General features: G+C 37.8%; 1 protein-coding gene across 6 annotated transcripts in view; it reads right to left on the minus strand.

The window, feature by feature from the left end:
* Positions 1-18,550, minus strand: part of LOC138176002 (FERM domain-containing protein 4A) — a 416,847-nt gene that overhangs the window by 299,577 nt on the left and 98,720 nt on the right. The window contains exon 1 of one of the 6 annotated variants that reach the window (XM_069106686.1): positions 301-1,204. The exons of the other annotated variants lie outside the window; for them this stretch is intronic. The gene's annotated coding sequence lies outside the window, so the exon portion shown is untranslated. Of the gene's footprint in view, positions 1-300; positions 1,205-18,550 lie in introns of those variants that run through there. 6 annotated transcript variants of the gene reach the window in all.

The following is an 18,550-nucleotide window of genomic DNA, read 5'->3' on the forward strand; positions in this document are numbered from 1 at the left end:
AAAAAAAAAAGCACCCTGCACAACTGAGCCTGCAGCTATTTTGTGTGTGAAATTCAGATTTGCATGAGCCTTAAGGTGGGAGGGGGTGGCAGGAGGGAGAACGTTATATTTCTCACGTGGAGTTAACATTTTAAAAATTAATCACATTCCGAGAAACAAAATGTTTGTGACTTCAGGACATATGGTATTTTATGCTTTAAAAAACAAAAACAACTAGTCCAGCATTCTACAACGGAAAGAGAACTGCTGCACGATCCGCCACCTCACTGCAATCTCTACTGGAAAACAAAGAAACATTACCTTTTTGCTTCTCACTTCCCGGGGAGCAGGGCAACTTCAGATTTTAACCCAATTATCCACAGGCAGCAGCATCCCCTTAAATCCCGATCCAGCAGGCCCTCGGCCTAAAAGGCAGCATCCATTGCTCTGAATCCGTGGTTTGCTAGGATGCAGGCCTGGCCCTTCCTCTCCCTCTCCCGGACCGGTGGCCGCGCGCGCTCTCTGCAAGGAGCTGCTCCTCTCTCTCCAATCCTACCACATCCCATGTCCCCACTAACGGTCTCTCACACAGACACTGGCTGCCATCCAGAGTGCACCACAGCCATCTCTAATCCCGACAGCTTCGGGGAGGGGGGGCGGGTCAGAAGAGAGGTAACCCCCTCTCAGCTTGCAACCTGGTAAGGAACTCACGCGGAGGCACCGGCACTGGCACCGGCAGACAGGACACAGCCTGTCTGGGCGATGCAAGAGCAGCTGCTGTCCAATCACCCTTGACACGGGCTTCACACGTTCCGGGAGTCCCTATTCTGATTTTTCCTTCTCCTCCTCCTCCTCCCGCAACAGCTCACGTGCAGACAAAAACACACTTCGAACCAGAGGACGAGTGGCGGGGGGGGGGGGGAGGAGGGAGAGGAGAGGAGAGCTGGAGAAGGGGTGTGTGTGCGGTGGGGGAGCCTCCAGGCCCTGACGCGGCTAGGTCATGTGAAAGGCAGGGACCTTGGCGTACAGACAGCAGGAGAGCGAGTTCAGCGGGAGCGCGGTGGGTCGGGCTCTGCCTGCCTCGCTGCGGGGAGGCTAACTAGTGCCCAGACCTGAGGGGGGCGGTGAAAACCCGGGAGAGCAGCAGAGCCCCCTCCTTTGTGTTCCCTCCTCTCTTTAAAAAGGGAGGGAGGGGGCACGAGGGAAAGCAGCCTCAGAGATTGTTAATCTTTCAATTTCCTCTCGACAGCATATGCAATCAAGGCAAAGTTATGTCTTGAATTATGCTCGCGAGCAGAGAAGCACTGTGCTGAGTAGGGGAAAATTCCTCCCCGGTAAAGAGCGAGAGGGGGAGAGAGAGTGTGTGTATGTGTGTGTTTGTGGGGTGGGGAAAGGAGGGAGGGCTGTGAGGAGGAAGCCAACTAGAGAGGGGCCAGCTCCTCAAAATGAAACTCCAAATTTCCCCCAAGGAAAACCCAGCGATCAAAGCCAAATTCCCCCTCTCCAGTCTTGGCGATCAGCCAGGGCAGCTACCTTGGCCAAAGGTGTGATGACCATGCTCCATTTTATTTTGATGCCCTTGAATTTTACTCTCCCTTCAACTCTTTAGAAATGGGAATTCCTGTGAGATAACCAATGACAACTGGCTGGGCTCTAGTCAAGGATTTTACAATTACCAAGGAAAGGCTTTTCCGCGAGAGTTCCATGTCTACAGACCTGGGGGAGGGTGGAGAAAGAACCTGCAAGTTCTTAATCCAAAAATAATAATAATAATAAATACAAATAAAAACGAACACAGTGTATTATTATTCATAATAGTAACTCCACCCACTTTGTATTTCTAGAGCTCTTATGCCTGAGGAGCTCAATTTCCCAGACATACATGTTCTCTTTAATTGACAGAATACCCTTGGGAAAATAAGGAAGGAGGCAGGAATTATCACCCTCTTTTTCAGGGATATTGAAATTCAGTCGTGCCTAGGTCAAGAATAGAAGCCCACACATCCCCTGACTCCATCCAACTAAACCACAGCTGAGTCTTTAAGCGGTTTTCTTCACCCTATTATATTAACGCCCCCACAGACAAAGGCGGCACGACCAGATCTGGCATTACAATTGCCCAGTTCACGGTCAGGCAGCGAAGACCTCTTAAACTCCAGCATTCAAACAAGTCACCTCTCAAGGTAATGAATTCACCCCGTGATGTGTTTGCAATTAACCCTTTGCAGAAAGATCTTCAGGAAAAGTTCATATTTTCTCTTAATAAATGCAAGGGAATCCCTCTACAAAGCTTTTGTTGCAGGAGACTAATACCATAATCATCAAATGCACTTGTTATATTTGCGTTTTACAATGAAAAATAGTTCATCCAGACCAAACTTTTCATTTTATGTGTGAGGGGACTGACCCAAGTTATGACTTGTCCAATGTCGTGCTGGTAAAACGGGGCAGAACAGATCCTCTGACTCCAAATTCTAGTACTCTTTTACTATGCACTCTATGATTTGACTGTATAAGGTCAAACGAAATTATAGGCATTACCCTGTAGGGTAGAGAAGCTGCCCCAGTCTGGAAGACCTCGATTCAGTATTAACTTCTGACTGGAACTGGGTGTGTGACTCTAGAAAAGTCACTTAACCTGTCAATATCCCCAGGCAATTCTCTTAAAACTATAAATTACAGAGCTGTTACCAATCTACATTGTTTGAGGGAATCTCCCCACCCTGTGACTTTCTACACTGATTAAATAATGGGAGAAAAAAAAATATATATATACACACACACACATATGTAATATATAGACACACACACTAATATACAAATATTTTATATCTATAATATTGTAATCTAAATTTCCCCACTCCTTGGGAAGAAACAAAAAGGTAATGTTTCTTTGCCTTACGGTAGCAATTGCAAATTTATGTAGTAACAAACCATCTAATGAGGTCTCTATTGTACTCCTACTGATCCATGATTATTATCTCATGCCAAACCCTCCTGTAAAAATTGAAGAATATTTCTGAGTCTTCTTTGCACAAAGGACATTCAAAGGCAATTCTGACTTTTTGCAAGTAAAATAAGCCTTAAGCAAAACCAAAAGAGAAAAAATTTCCACAGTGTTTAGGACATAATCCTCAATAGGATATCATACTACTGCTTGTCACACACCATGGCTGAGAATTTACAACTATGTTTTCATATGATGACGTCAACATGCTTAACCTCTTAAAAGTAAAGCTAATAAAAGGTACTAGATTCATAACTCTCCTAATTGCCACCTGTACTCACAGGCTGGGGAAAAGGTGGATGGTAATTAGCAAATGATGTTTGTGCTATGACTTTTTAGTGTTGTTAGTAGGAAAAAGGTGGCATGTTTCTATTTGTTTATTTTCTCTACCTATCTTTTTACCAAAGATAATCATTCCAGTTATTGATCTATGAGAGATTTATCCATTTTGTAGCATATCTTTATTTCTTAAAAAAAAAAGAAGAGTTCTATAGATCTCATACACCTAGAATTTAGTAAACATTCGTCAAAAATTTCTCTTGCTATTATTGAAGATGAGATGGAGAGAGATAGGCTAAGTGATAAGTAGGTTTGGAGTTACTTAATTCACTGAGACTCTTAGGTTCTGAGTTAAAAGAGAACTCAGAGGTCATGTAACAAACTATAACTTTAAAAAATAGTTCTCTCTATTGTTATTGTTGTTATTCTGTTGTTATTGTGAAATAGTATTTTAAAAATTATTTTTGGGGTTGTTACTAGTAAATTATAATACATATGATTTTGTCGGTTAATCTTGCATTCTTCAACTTTGCTGAAATTTATATTGTCTTTATTAAGCTTTTGTTTGAGGCAGTTGGATTTTCCAGATATACTATCATATCATCTGCCAATCATGATGAGAATTCCAATAATTTTAGATTTGAAAGAGACTTCAGGTTCCATTTATTCTAGACACCAGAAATTCTATATAACCATTCTAGATACCAGAAAAGGAATCTCCATTACAATATATTCCCAAGTGGTTATCCAATCTCTGCCTGAAAACTTCCAATGAAAGGAAAATTACCATCTCCAGAGCTAAATTTTTCCTGACATCAAACCAAAAGTTGTCTCTGAAACTTTCTCCCTGGTTTCCATTCCTACTTTTCCTCACTGGGACCAAAGATAACAAGTCTAGTCTTTAATCCACATGACAACTTTTCAGATACTTGAAAACAGCTACCAATATCCCCCTTGAATCTTTTCTTCTTCAGGGTAAACTCTTTTCTCCCACTACCTCACACACCTCCCTTCCCAATGCCCTGCACCAACCTTACTTCATTCAGATTCTTAGATGACATTGAATCTATGTCCTAGATTGAGTTTTATTTTTTATTTGTCAATTTTTTTTCTTCTGAACTATGGTGCCCATAACTGAACACAATGGTGTAGAAGTGATCTGACAAGGAAAAACATACAGTGAGATAATCACCTCCTTATTGCTGGAAGCTGTTCTTGTTCATTGTGGTTCAAGACTACACTTTCTTTAACTGACTTAATCACATTGCTTAGTCAAACTAAGCTTGTAATCCATTAATAACCCCATCTTCATTTCTATTGTTTATCCAATATCTTTTCCCTATCTTAATTGCTAGAATTTCTTGAACTGTATCAAGCAAAAATTATTAAAGTGTATATCCTTACTTTATACTTATATTTAGTAAGTGCTTCTATAGTGTTTTTCCACTGCATATTATTTGGGCTTTAGGCTTAAGGTAGATGTTTTTAATGTGCTAGAGAAAAATCTTTCTATGTTCCTTTTTTTAGTATTTTTATCATGAATGAATATTGAATTTTATCAAAGACTTTTTGGCATCTATTGACTCATAGTTGTTTTTTTTAACTTTTTTTGGTATATATGATATTGATAGTCTTTCTGATGTTAGTTTTCTTATGCTTGATCTAAACAAATACTTCTTGATTATTATGAATTATTGTCTTGACTACTGCTATATTCTATGGGCTATTTCATTTAGCTTTTTTTTTTTTTTTTTGCTTTTTGGAAGGGGGAAGGCAGGGCAATTGGGGTTAAGTGACTTGCCCTAGGTCACATGGCTAGCAAGTGTTAAGTGTCTGAGGCTGGATTTGAACTCAGGTCCTCCTGACTCATTCACTGTGCCACCTAGCCATCCCCACTTAGCATTTTTGCTATGCATTTCATTAGTGAAATTGATCTATAATTTTTAAATGTTTTCTTCTCCTGGTTCTAAAATCAACACCATTATGGTGTGCAATCTTTTTCTATACTACTGAATAATCTATGTATCATTTGTTCTTGGAAAGTTCCAAAGACTTGCTGTGAAAAATTCTGGACAATTTTGTTTCTTAAACTGAATAATTATCTGATAATGCATTTTTCCTTCCTCTAAGAGAGACTATTCAAATTATTCATTAGTGTTTAGTAAATCTTTATAAAATAAAACTGGTGAAAGAATTCGCTATTTAACAAACATACTTTGGAAAACTGATTTTTGCAGGAAAGAGATTTGGATCTTCAACTTAAAGCATAACCTAGTGAATTCCAGGAACAAACATTAAAACAATACCCCCTCACCCCACACACACCCCCTGCCCCCCCCCAAAAAAAAAGGTATTCTAGAAAAGACAAACAGAACCAAATGGAATAGAATATTTCAATTGTGGATTCAACAAATGAAAGATATACTTGATTATATTTAAAAAGTACATAACTAAAAATACATCTTCTCATTTTTGGGAAACCTAGCTTCATCTACAGCCTTCTAGTGTGGCACAGTAGAATTACTTTTGGACTTGGAGTTGAGACCTGAATTGTAATCCCAACTATAACTAGCTTGTGACCATGGACAAATCACATCACTTCTCAATGTTTTGGTTTTCATTTGCAAAATGAAAATAATCATATTTTACCAATAATTTCTTACAAAATTAGCAATCCATATCAGGGACAAACATACAGCTTTTTTTAGACCATATAATTTGATTAAGCAGAATACAATAATCCATGACCATGTCAGATAAGAAAGAGTTTAAACTATGGTTTTAAAGTTATATATCTCAATACTATTACAAAGAGGAGTCAAGAAGGGGAAAAAAATGTCACAATTGGACCTTTTTTAAACAAAGAAACTAAACTTCAGTGAAAGTAAGGTTACATCAAAAGTTGATGATCCGTTTTGAAAATGGAAAGCAGATCTCTTATTTATGTATGACTGTCCCATTAGGCCACAGGGCCTTTTCTTAGGCATTTCCCTAAAAAATTCCAAATCAAGTCAACACAGGGATTTTTTTTCTACCCTAGTCCAGCTGTTAAATGACAAAATTCCAATCCATTAATTCCTATGTTAAAAGATTTTAGAATATTAAAATGTTACTTTTGAAGGGTTTTAGCAAAGGCCTTATTCTTTCTGTAGAAACAAATATACATTTAGTTTTGTTTTATTACTTAAAAAAACTAACAATGACCAATTATATTTGCATAACTAAACCAACTCAGCTAATTAAAAACATAGGAAGGTTCAGTGATTTTGCAAACATAATTTGGACAAATCCATTTAATTTATTAATAAATAAATGGTTCATATTACTCTTTCCCAATCTCTTCTTCCTCTGGGACCCTAAACCCTCCGAGCCAGTAGACTATTAGCTCTCTGAGGGCAGGGAAGTTTCCTTCCCATCTCTCACCCTTGCTCTTTTTGGAATGGTTTTTGTCTTTCACCCTCCTCCCCACCCCCACCCACCCCCAGCACAGTCTTGCACACAGTAGGCACTTAAGAAATGAACTAATAACAGAACTCCAAATTCTACTTGGCCTGGAAAAAAACAAACCTCACAACCTAAACCCTAAGAAAATGATCTTATGTCTTATAAACAAACCCTAGAGTGATTATGAAGTTGAATTTCCAAAGTGAAAGTAGACATATCTTGATCCAAACACTCCATATGCTTAATAAAAATCATGCTTGATTTTTAATTAATATATAATATTAGGTAGGTAGCACAGTATACAGAGTGCTGAGCCTGGAGTCAGGAAGACATCTTCCTGAGTTCAAATCTGGCCTCAGACTTACTAGTAGTATGACCCTGGGCAAGTCACTTAATCCTGTTTGCTTCAGTTTCCTCATCTGTAAAATAAACAGGAAAATGAAATGGCAAACACTCTAGTATCTTTGTCAAGGAAACCCCAAATGGGGTCATGAAGAGTCAGACATAATTGAAATGACTGAACAATGAATTATATTATATGCATATATAATGTTACATATACTTGATATGTAATAAACACAGTAAATAAAAGAATTCAACCAATGTCAATTTTATGTCTTGAAATTAATGCAATTAATTCCTCCCCCCTCCCCAATTGTTTTGACTCGAAGTCAGTAGATTTAAGGATTCAGGACTTTTACCAAACTTTCTGCTCTGATTCACCCTTCACTGATGCTCAGAACAGTTCTAAAACCTGGGCCAGGGCTCACTAGGGCTTCAGAAGTAATATTATTTTTTCTTTTGCCTCATAGAAGCTAGGTCCTGGACTCTATGACCCAGACCTCCTTTCCTTTGGGCTCTAAACCCATTGCTCCAGTAGAATGTAAAGACAGATTATTTCCTTTAATTTTTTTTTTGTTATTTTATCCCCAGATACCTAGCACAATGCCTAGAAGCACTTAATATGTACCAGTTGAATTGAAATGAATCCATTTCCCAAGTCCCCCAATGCTTGACGCCCCCTGCTGACTGTAGTTTTTGTATTTTCCTACTCTTGGAAACAAGGGGAATCCATTTCTTCATAAAAGCTGTCAAAGATGGTTTCAATGGAGGATATAGTTTCATTTTAGTGAGCCTTAAAATAGCAACAGAACCCTTAAGATCTCCACATTTGGTTCATCAAATCAACGATACTGGTGAAGTTGAGATTGTGAACACCAAAGACAATTTTTACGATGGTTTTCTTTGATTGCAGGTCTGGCTGAGGAGGGAAGCCCCAAGTCATTGTGGTGTGAGGCAGTCCAGCCAAGGCCACGTCTGAGATGCCTGTGGTGATGCCTAGATTCTAGAGGTCCTAATAGGATGGTACACATATGGGAGGAACAGTGGTAAGGTCCCAACTGTGGCTTTTTAAAAGGTCAATAACTCTGGAAAGGGCCATACTTTAAGTTTGTTGTCCCTCAATTATTTTTCAGTTGTGTCCAATTCTTGTAGACCCCATTTGGGGTATTCTTGTCAAAGATACTGGAGTGGTTTGCTACTTCCTTCTCCAGTTCATTTTTACAGATGAGAAAACTGAGGCAAACAGATTTAAGTGACCTGTCCAGGGTCACACTTAAAAGTTTGAGGCAAGATTTGAACTTAGATCTTCCTGACTCCAGGTCTGGCCCTACTGTGCTACCTAGCTGCTTCTATACTTTGAAACAGGTGTCAGCTAATATCTGCCTTCCAAAGGACTGCATGTTGGTGATTAATAGCAGAGAGCAATGACAGAGGGCAGGCCCCTGGTATGGAAGGAGAGAGACCCAGCACTGATGGGGAGGGTGGGAATAATTACAAACTTCATTTACTTTACAATTGTGCCTAAAGTCAACCCCAGTCATATCACCCCAAATCATTCAGTAGTTTGTCACCTCTAACCTAAACAGTGCAGAAATTTCTTAACTGGGGAAAGTGCCCAAACTAGCTGAAAGTGCATAGATAAAGACATCTTGATGAACATTCACACATTGAAACTCTGGCTTATAATTCAGCAACCTGGCAGCATTGCTTCCGATATGGATGTGAAAATACATATACAAGTAGGTTTCCTCTAAAGAGTTATGATCATTTTGAGTATGTCTTAAAAATGAGAGCAATAAATGTGATGTCTTCTCTCTGGATCTTCCTGTCTGTCTTTATACATGGCATTTTCATTCTCTAGCACAGGGGTGGGGAACCTTGAGGCTACAAGTGGCCTTTGGGATTTGTTCTGTGAAGTTTGGATTCAGTCAAAGGGTCATACTTGAGGATCTAGAGGGCCACATGTGACCTCAAGGCCACAGGTTTTCCACTCCTGCTCTAGAACAAGCTCAGTCTTGTCTTCCAGTAGAACAGGTGGGATGGGACAGTAGACCAGGAGTTATGGGACATGGGTTCATGGTGTAGCTATACTGGATAACAACTATGTAACCTTGAATGATTTGCCTAAACTCCATGGGCTGTTTTTTTATCTGTCAAGTAGAGATAATAATACTTGAATTCCTTCTCTTTCAAAGTTGTTATAAAGAAGGTGCTTTGCAAACTGTAATGTACTACAGAGAGATAAATGGAGCTATTATAATTATCTAAAATAGATATAACTGTCATTTTTTTAAAAAAGGTACCAGTTTCCCTTCTTATTTATATGAATTAATTATATAAATTAAATATAATTTATATGAATTATATGAATTTATATGAACTAACATCTTTTGTCTATAGTCTCTCCTCTCCTCATCAACGGAAATGTTTTGTATACCACGTGCAAGTATCTCATAGGAGTATAGATGTAGTATGCCCAGGTACACTAGCAAACATGGCCCAAAATCATTACTGTAGACACAGTGTGGAATACTGGACATAACTTCTTCGCAAACAATGACAATTGTGATATTTTGTATGAGGGCTGAGCAATAGAGTAGATAGAAACCCAGCCTCAAAGTCAAAGGAGACTGGATTCAAATCTAGCCCCTGACATATACTGACCAATTCTGGACAAGTAATCTGTCATCTCAACATTATATACAACTCCCTATGACATTTTCTATATTAATGAAACCACAGGTTCCATCTTTATCTCTATTATTAAACTTTTGATGAGAGACAGTATGACATAGCAGATAGCCTGCTGAGAAGTCAGGAAAAATTGGATTCAAGCCCTATTTCTGACCCATACTAGCTGTGACCATGGGCAAGTCATTTAGGTTCTCTCTTCCCTAGACAACTAAGACTAAAAATTGCATATGAATTTCTGATTTGCATCAATGAAAGGAGTTTTCATGTTGAGGGATTTCTTTAAATTAAATCACAATCCTCCCTCCACCTCTAAATAAGTATGTGTATATACATGTAACACATCTGAAATATGTGGAATGCTATGAAATTTAATCTGTATTAAGTTCAAGATTTATGTATCATGAGGTTTAATTAGAACCTACATAATTTAACCCTTGTAAGTAAATCACATGCAATGCTTATGCTTGGTCACTTACAAATTTCATTGTCTTAAATCCCCAACCTCCACTTTGAGTGGACTGTGCATTCTCTAATGATACTCTTTATTATCTGTCTGTGATTTACCTGAGTGAAAATGCAAGTCTACTTGTGAAAGACCCTGTCTGTGTTCCATAGGCACATTATGACTTGAGTAATGACACATTATTGACTTGAAATGTATGCCTGTGAAGAATGATAATTAACCACCTGAAGGTACTCTGAATTTCAACATTTTTTCCCAAACCCCACTACGTGACAGCTCATAATATACTGTGCATTACGATATGACATATCTTCTCCCCTGATTCCACATATCCACATGTGAATGTCACTTTTCTGTCTACCTGGGAGGTAGGTACCCTACAGTAGAATAGCAACTTATAATCAGTGAAAGCATCCAAGAACACAAGTTTCTATGTCATTTCTTAGTACCAGATTCTACACACTTTCTCTAAGAAAAGGAGAGGATTTGAAAATATGGTTTGACTTCGGTGGACTTATTCAGTATTCGGGTTCAGGGTAGATCCCATGGTAAGCCCAACACTGAATGAAACACAATGATTTTATATACAATCATACAACTAATTAATACTACTTAACATTTAACCTTTAAGAACTCTTAGGATCCTCACAAAAACCTCATGAAGGTTTTCTGCTCATAAAGCGTATTCATTGCCCTTATCTGAAAAATTAAAAAAAAAATTGGGTCAAAAAGAGATTGGGTAGTTCTCAAGGCCTCATGGTACAGGGACAAAAGCACTGAACTGGAAATGAGGTGGCCTTAATACTGACTCTGCCATCATTTTGATGTGTGACTCTGGATAAGAAATTAACCCCTTGAACTTCAAACTAGACCTCAGTTTCCTCATCCATAAACTGAAGAAACTAAGCTAAAGAGGCAGAGAGGAAAATATGTTTCTGCCATTTGGGACCTCTAGGACTTTGGGAAAATCACTTCACCTCTGTGGGCTTCAGTTTCTTCACATGTAAGATGTGGGACTTGACCCAGATCACTTTTGAGATTTCTTTTGGATCTAAACCCAAGATCCTATCATCTCTAAGGTTTTTCTCAACTTTTAGATTCCATGATTCTATGAGTATGGATTAAAAATAAATAGCTGGAGCTGAGAAACTGAATTAGGCAATATGATTTCCCAATAGTAGTTAGTTGTTGATTTCTGAGAAACAAACAAGACATTATTCATAGAAGTCTTAAACTTTTAGAGATAATATGTATTGCTGAGAAGGTTGACAGTATGTAAAATAAGGGTAAAAGATTCCCAGGATGGAATATTATCTTTTGCTTAAGTAAAATTTCCATAACACGGTACAGGATTGCCACTAATGACTATGATAACCTCTAATTACTGAAGTGGTTTGCACACAGTAGGTGATTCCTCACGTTTGTTGACTGCACATATGTCAATATTTTGGAGGAGAATAAAGAACCCCACTTTGATTTTTGCATTAGGACATTTATCTCATCTTTTCTCCTTTCCCCACCCAATGATGAATGTTTTATTGTTTTTTTTAAAATGAAGGCTTTGTGTTTGACACATTTGATCTAATGTCTATACTTAGTTAATTTCAAAAAGGAAAAGATTTGTCATTTGTGAGCAATTGAAATCTGGAGTCTCCAAATGTGTTCTTGTTGTTTTGAATTTAGTAGGGATGACTCTTATTTCCTGATAACAAATCATCACTAGATACTGTCTGTAGTATGATGGATGACAAATCAGTACAGCTATTGTATGTGACAAATGAAAATAGTGCTGAGAAAGGCAAGATAAAATAACTTCCTATCTACCATGTGCTTCCAGGTTTTGTTAATATGTACTTTATTGGCATGGTCATGCCAAAATGGTTGGAAGAGCTTACATTTCGCCAACTTTTTCTTTTTGTTAGGTATATTTCAATTCTTTCCCATAGATTTAGTTTTTGTAACATAGGCAGAATGCAATTCCTTTCTCTTCCTTTTCCCCTTTCCCAGAGAGAAAAATAGGAGCTGTAATCATCCTCTAACCGTAACCATGGGCAGCCCAACACAAAGAAAACATCACAGGTACCATCATTCCTCTCTTGGCACCTCTCCTAAGACTATCTTCATAAGAAATTGTTGCTGCTGTTGGATAGTACAGTGGATGGAGTTCTGACCTGGGATTCAGGACATCTTAAGTTCCAATTCTACCCCAGACCCTTATCCTCTATGTGACCCTTGGCAAGTTACATGCACATTCTGTTCCTCAGTTTCCTCATCTATAAAATAATGAGTTTTGTGTCAATAGATTCTAATATTCCTTCCATCTCTAGATCAATGATCCTAGGTATAATATGCCCCAATGGGACTCAGTGATGGAAAAAGTAATGGACTGGACCTCATCTCAAGGCTTGAGTCTTTTACTCCTCTATCCTGACACTGTCTATTCAGTTTCCAAGAAAACAGTTTAAAAGGCAATCCAGGCAACTGATGATTTTATCTGTGTGGTGCCAGATAGTTAGATTCTCTTAGTGTGTATATTGATTGCATGGTTTAAAGGCACAGTCCAAATCATGATGACAAGGAATTTGCTTATTTTTCTGGTATCTTCATCTCTGCTTCTATTGCATATATTACTGACCTGTATAGAGTGTAGACTTAAAGTGCTATTTAAGTTATTAACAATTATAGAAATATGCTTTACCAGAGAACCACAATAAAAACATGGTAACAACTAATGCTAAAATAACATTTATAGAAAACATTATCTCCCTACTAATCCTCAACAACCTTCCTTTGGCACCAGAGTAGGCAACCACAGAACCATCAAAAGACCCCAGGAAAAGCAGCTGAGGAAGTGGCTTTCAAGAGGATTTGATAAGAAAAACAACACCCCACATGTTTTGAAAAAGGAAGTAAAAATTCCCATTTGAAGGGCAGATGTCCCCTGGTTTCTATTTGCTATTACCACAACACATGAACGGATCTAATTTTAAAAAATCATTTCTTTTCTGTTTTCCAGCAGTGCTTTTGGAGCAGGTTTTCTGGGCAGTCTTTTGTCTGAGTGCCAAGCAGAGAACCACTGGCTCCTTTTTCTCCTACACTTGTTCTTAAACAGTTGTGATTGCAGTCGATCTGTAGTTTTACCAAATGACATTAATGAGTACAATTGATGTGAGGGGGATGGGAGTGGGAAAAGCTCCTTAACACTGGGAGGGATTAAAATAAAATCCTGATTCTAACAGGATGAGTTATAAATGAGCCACTTTGCCTGTGACTTTGTTTATACTGCAGTAGGGTATCGTTTTACTTGGGAGACTGTTCATACATCATTGTACTAATGAGCTAATGAGTAACTAGATGCCTGTATTTTCCACTTTGGGGCCCCAATTTATTCCAGGGCAGTAATAGCCTAAACAAATTAAAAGAGAGGGTTCAAGAAGGAGAATGTGTATGTGTGTGGGATGAGGGTGGGGGGGCAAGATTCTTTAAAATACCTCAGGACCTAAAATGAAATGTGGTTATAATGAGTTCTTGTTAGAGAGAAAATAGCAATACTGAGCTTAGGGATGTGGATAAAAACAAAAGAAAAGCTAAATGAAAATCTAAAGGGACACCAACTGTTTCAAAATCTGGACTGAAAAATATGTGATAGAGGTGTGTCTCCCTTTCTTAGTTTAAAAATACAACACAGTGCTTTGTACACAGTCAGAACTCGATAATGCTTAACTGAATTTCTCAAAAAATTTCTCCCCCAAGCTCAGAACTTCTCCTACCTTTCTAAAGGATAGAACATGAAGAAAGAAAAGCAATTCATGAATAGGCTAGGTAAAATCACATGTATAAAGAGAAGGTAGTTACGGAACAAATTCTTTGACAAAGTCACGTGACACCAAACAACATCCAGATGAACAATAAAAAGTTCTAGAAATCATCCCGGTCTTTCCAAAGTACTTAGATATTTGATGTTTAGGCAAAACATCAGGATGATTTGTTGGACTTTCTGCATTTCATCCAGCTACCTGCATAGCTAAGCCCAACCCCAAACTCCTCCAGTACTAAAGTATAATTCTTGAACTAGAAATCTCTTCTTTGTTTTACTCTACCTCTCCATCCTTCTTTCCATATTGGAGAGGCAGGTGCTACCCATATGCAAAATATTGCAAACTAGAAGTGTAGTGTCCTCCCACCATGGAGGAGTCAAGGGAAGTTCATAAACTATTTTGAAGTCCTAGGCTAGATTCTCCTAGACAAGGATTTACTCTCACAATCAGCTTTTATTATCATTCTCTTGCCCTATATTATTGTCATTGCTCTTCCAACCACCGCCCCCCATCCTGATTGCTTTGATCTATGAACATACTGTCTATTATAATCAATACATTTTCCTCACATTCCACATGAAGTATTTGGGTCTATATGTTCACATAGAGATGATTTTAAGACAGAGATTTTATCTTTATGATGGTTTATGGCAGGAATTTAAAATATAAAAAAAAATTCTTACAAGTTTGCTGACCCCTGGTTTATAACAATATCAGAAGTTTTTACCTACCAACACACTCTAATTTGAATTGGTTTGTTGAATTGAATTGAATGAGAAACATTTTTAATTTCTCTAGACTCATATAGTGTCTTTCTTCATATGTTTTTTTTTCTGAGTAGGGAAGGCAGGGCAATTGGGGTTGTGACTTGCCCAAGTCACACGGCTAGTAAGTGTTAAGTGTTTGAGGTTGGATTTGACTCAGGTCTTCCTGACTCCAGGGCAGGTGTTCTATTCACTGTCCCAGTTCACATGTTCTTTATCTGGTTATATATAATAGTCAAAATAACTTATTCACTCAAAGTCATTCTCAAAAAAATATTGCTGTTACCATATACAATGTTCTCTCAGTTCTGCTTATTTCACTCTTCATTATTTCATTCAAGTTTTTCCAAGAGAAACATAAAATTTTAAAGCTGAAGGCAATCTCAAAGTTAATCTAGGACAATTCCTTTATTCTATGAATGAGGAAATCGGGCCCAAAAAGTTTAAGGGATTTGCCCAAGGTCAGACAGTTACTTAGCAGGTGGAAAAAAGACTGATGCATGTTTCATTTCATAGGTCTTATCATAACTATTAGATTGTAAGCTCCCTGAGGGCACTGATTGTATTGTTCTTATCTTTGCATCTTTAGTGAATTATACATGGAATTGAATTTGGTGGTGTGGTTTAGAAGGTTGGGATTTGTCTATGAGATTGGTGATCTAGGGCTAAGAAATGCCGGGCAGCTAGATGGCACATGGGATATAGTACCAAGCCTGGAGTCTGGAATGTCTGAGTTCAAATATAGCCTCTGACACTTACTAGCTCTGTGATCCTGTGCAAATTTACCTCAGTTTCCTCATCTGTAAAATGAGCTGGAGAAGGAAATGGCAAACCACTCCTGTATCTCTGCCAAGAAAACCCCAAATGGGGTCACAAAGAATAGGCCAAAAAGAAGATTGAAAATGACTAAACAACAACAAAGTCTAAAGAAACCAAGCTATCATTTGAATCCAAATCTTGAAAAACAATTGTTTTTTGTCCTCACCAAATCACTATGCTGCTTCCAATTAGGAAGGGCTTTCAATGCTCTCGACTGAAAATTAGCTAGAGGAGAGGAAGTTTATTACATTATAACAAAATCATTCACTCTACACAGGGTCTGTGGATGGGAACTGAATCATTACAACAAGACAGAAATGTTGACTATTTCTGTCATATCCACATATTTATGATTTTTACAGACTATGGTAATTGCCAGCAATGAGTGGACTATATTCAAACAGCAGGACTGATTTACTATTCAATATTATAACCAACCATGACTAGTTCATTCTTTGATAAAAATTATGCCTGTAGAAGTGAGAGAATATGATGAAAAAAATGCACTCAAGCCATAATGATAACCTAGGGTAATCATATAATTTTCTAAAAGGAATAACAAGGAACATAACCTTTGCCACATGTAAACATCACCACAGAAAACACTAGAGCACAGGGTCTCTGGTATGTGAGACTTCCCAGAGAAAATTGATCAATAATGACTGCCATTTTCTCAGAATTTTGATGTAAATGTACATTTTAAACAAAGCATGTTTCCATGAAGGTGATGTTTAACCTATATTATGTTTTGCAAAGGCTTTCTGCAATACTTCAATGAAGTCTAACATTTAGATTTAATTATATTGACTGTTTTAACCTGAGCTATTCTCTTTTTGAGGAGTCAAAAATGTGCAAAATGAAATTGAACTACAATAGAAGTATTAGTTTGTGATGCCTACTGAGAAATTGAAAGTACGTCCTCTAAGTCCAAAGCTGGCAGCTTTGACCCTACACTACAGAGCCTTAGATATAGTTCAGAAATGGGGCAGGAGGAGAATTACTTCAAACTTTAATCAAATCAGATCCCAGTATTTTCACAGAAGACAACATTGTGGCACAGTATTTCCCAAAACAGGGAAGCTAGGCTGCACAGTGGGTAAAGAGCTGGACCTGGAGTAAGGAAGACTCATCTCTCTGAATTCAAGTCTGGCCTCAGACACTTAATAGCTGTGTGACCTTGGGCAAGTCACTTAACCTTATTTACCTCAGTTCCTCATCTGTAAAACGAGTTAGAGAAGGAAATGACAAACCACTCCAGTATCTTTGTTAAGAAAATCCCAAATGGGGTCATTAAGAGTTGGACACAACTGCAAAATGACTGAACAACATGTTCCCCATATTTTGGGGAACCTCAATATATTATGGGATATGAATAAAAGGGTCTATAAGAAAAGTTTTATATGAGTGAGCCATCTCAAAACATTAGGGGCTTTTCTCAACACATCAGAAGGGCCCTTAGACCTGAAGGGCAATTACATGGGGTCATGTTTCTCGTTCCTCTCTTTATTCACATTTCTAACTCCAACTTCAGGTCTGGGCAGGTTTACACAGTTGAGAAAAATAGAGCCTACTAAACACATGGAAGAAGGACTGACTGACTGGATGAATGAATGAAGAAAGGAATGAGGGATGAATGAAAGTTATCAATCCTCAAATTTCTCAGAAAATTTTATTTAGATCTTTCCCCTGGAATTCACAAATAAAACACAGGTGTTCTAATCTGCACTTTGTTAGCTGTGACTACTTGGGCAAATTCAACTTACTAGGTTTAACTCTAAAGTGAAGGCATTGACTTAAGTGATCTGTTACTTTCTAGTCCTAATTTCTATTATTTCTCTGATAAGTTCTATGATAATAATTCTTCTCCTTAAAGATGCTCACGACCTTGACCGTGGAACTTTGCTCTTGATTTCCATCAATATATTCAAGTCTCAACATGTTCTTTTGTCAAATTATTTTGGGAAATTCTGCTTCAGCAAAAAAAGGACCTTAGGACATGTTATTTAAGGTATAATTAATTAGTTCTATGCAATTAGCCCATGTCTCCTATTTAAGGCTCCAGGGAAGCCTAGAGTACTATTCACAGAATACTCAGACTTGCCTTCTGAAATCTATTTTTCACTGAGTCCCCACTGAGTTAAACACGTCTAAACTTATTTGTCAGTCAACATTAACAATTCATCAAGTATTTTCTGAGCATCCACATTGTGTATGGACCTATTTTCTCATTTGAGGTTCTAAATTTGCCCTAAGTAAAATTTCCCGATATGGAAGCTATTTTAACAGAAGTATAAAGGGATACTTTTGGGATACTTTTTTTTTTGGTTCTTTAACCAGCCCAAATCAAAACTCAATTGAGCAGGTAGATTTGGTTAGGCAATTATACAGTTCTTACTCGTTGTCCTGTGCCTTGTTGAATTGTGGCACTTATATACAAGTTCTTTGTTGGAGTTGGAAAGGACCTTAGAAGTCATTTAGCTCAGCCTCTCATCCAATGTATGAATCCCTTCTATCTTAGCCCTACAAGTGGATATCTAGCTTGTTACATTATAGTTCTAGTACTGGTGAGCTCACTAGTTTTTGAAATAGTTGGTTTCATTGTTAGATGACTTCAAATGCTAGGAAGTTTTTCCTTAGATTTGGGTTCTGGACCTTCCCAGCTGTGCCAGGAAATAACCATGTGATTTATGCAAATTGCTTCATCCCTTTTAGTCTCTGGCTTCTCCTCTATATAACTGAGTGTGTTGGATTAGCTCTTTGAGGTTCCTTCTAGGTCTAAACTTTTAGATTAAGCTAAAGTCTTCCTTCTGATAGTTTTTCTTCATTGGTTTTAGGTCTTCCTGATGAAATAATGGAGAGTTAAGCCTTCATTCTTTTCTATATGATAAACTTTAAATATTTGAAGACAGAAATCTTGTTCTACCTTAGCCCTCTCTTTTTC

This window comes from Petaurus breviceps, unplaced genomic scaffold, assembly GCF_028583685.1.
Source record: "Petaurus breviceps papuanus isolate PSGF00001 unplaced genomic scaffold, PetGlider_PUasm1.0 80, whole genome shotgun sequence".
In the NCBI taxonomy this organism is placed as follows: Eukaryota; Metazoa; Chordata; class Mammalia; order Diprotodontia; family Petauridae; genus Petaurus; species Petaurus breviceps.